The following is a 1,997-nucleotide window of genomic DNA, read 5'->3' on the forward strand; positions in this document are numbered from 1 at the left end:
CATATTCTTTCTTTTTCTGCCCGCTCCTTTCGGTGGAATCACCAGCAGTTCTGACTCGGCCGGAGAGCAAACGCGTCCAGACCCGTCCAGCTGCTACTCGATGGCGTTGACCGCTTCTTGCAGCGTTGTCTCGATGTGTCCGTCGCTTCCTCCCGGTACCCGTAGCGTAACGTCGTCGGCGTAGATGGTGTGCCGGACGCCCGCTACTCTTTCTAGCCGGTTGGCCACCCCAATCATCACGAGGTTGAAGAGTAGTGGGGAGATCACCCAGCCCTGCGGAGTTCAGACGCTGCCCAGCTGCTTCTCTTCGAGCTGCAGGTCTCCCGCGCAGATTTCAGTGGTCCGTTCGGTCAGGAAGTCTTTGATGTACTGGTATGTCCTGCCCATGTTTAGCCTGGATACTTGGGTCAGGATAGCCGAGTACCTCACTTTATCGAAGGCGCTCTGCAAGTCCAGCCCGAGTATGGCTCTGTTGTCCTTGGTGCCCGTCGTATCGTCGATGATCTCGTTCCTCAGTAAAATCATGGCGCCTTGCGTCCCGAGCTTGTTCCGAAACCCCGTGAGGGAATTTGGATAAAGCTCCAATTCTTCCAGGTAACGCTGCTACCTGTTTATGAGAACGTGCTCGAGGACCTTTCCCACGCACGAAGTGAGCGAGATCGGCCTGAGGTTCTCTATGTTGGGCGGCCTGCCAGGCTTGGGGATGAGTATCGATCGTCTTGGCTGCTTTCTATTTTTGGGCAGCCTTCCTTCTTGCCAGCACTTGTTGTAGAAGTTCGTGAGCGTTTCGATGGCCGCTTCGTCGAGGCTCTTGAGCGCTCTGTTGGTCATTCGATCGGGACCCGCGGCGGACCTGCCATTCAGATCCTGCAGGGCAATTCTGACTTCCCACGTCTAGATGTCTCGATCTAGCGTCTCGTTCTCGTTGCCTTGGTAATCCGGGTGTCTTTCCGCGGGGGTGGTCGGTAGGTACTTGGCGTCCAAGCGTTGCTTGACCTCGTCCTCCCCGTGTTCGCAGATTGCCTTGTGTAGGATCCTGGCCAGGTTGTTGTGTTGGTGGCTTTTGGTCTTGGTTTCGTCGAGGAGATGCCGCAGTATGTTCCACGTCTTGCCCTTGTGCATCTGTCTGTCGGCTTCGTTGCAGGCCTCGTTCCACTTTTGGGTGCATAGCACCCTGCAGTGAATCTCGATCTGCGTGTTGAGCTCGGCGATCTTCTTCCTTAGACTTCGGTTGGTTCGTCGCTTCTGCCACCTCTCCTTTATTGACTGCTTGGCTTCTATCAGGTGGGCCAGCCGACTGTCCATCTTGTCTATACGTTAGTCTGTCTCCAGCTCTTTGGTGGCTCCTTCCGTCGTCTCAACGACGCTGGCTGCTCATTGCTCGATACCCGTAATGTCCAGTTGCACCGCGGGTAGCGCCTTTCCAAAGGCGTCCCAGTCCGTAAAGCGATGCTTCCTTATGCTGGTGTTGCCTTGGCCTTCGAGCGGTACGACGACCTTCACGATGTAGGGATCGCTGCCCAGCTCTTGGCCCGTGTTTCTCCATTTCGCTTCTCTCGATCCTCCGTCGGTTTTGACGAAAATAAGGTCCGGAGTGGTGTCTCTCGTAACCGATGGGCTTAAAAAAAATGGCTGCAGCTTAGCTAAGGTTAAGCCTGGATATCTCGAAGCGAAAAGGTTCGGTGATGCTTATGGTCTAGGTTATGGTTATGCTTTATGATTTAACCTAGGGTTATGCTCACGGTTTAACTTATTGTTATGCTTTATGATTTAGCCTATGGATATGCTTACGTTTTAACTTATGGATATGCTTATGTTTTAACTTATGGATATGCTTACGGTTTAGCTTATGGATATGCTTTGGTTAGCTTATGGTTATGCTATACGTCTGCCTTGTGTAGTTATGTCAATTGCTTATCAATTTCAATTCTTCTTTCGCAACCGCTCAGCAATTCCCGAACTTTCACCATCTTGGCTACTCTCAGCTGACATGGCCG

This window comes from Amblyomma americanum, chromosome 1 (assembly GCF_052857255.1).
Source record: "Amblyomma americanum isolate KBUSLIRL-KWMA chromosome 1, ASM5285725v1, whole genome shotgun sequence".
Classification (NCBI taxonomy): Eukaryota; Metazoa; Arthropoda; class Arachnida; order Ixodida; family Ixodidae; genus Amblyomma; species Amblyomma americanum.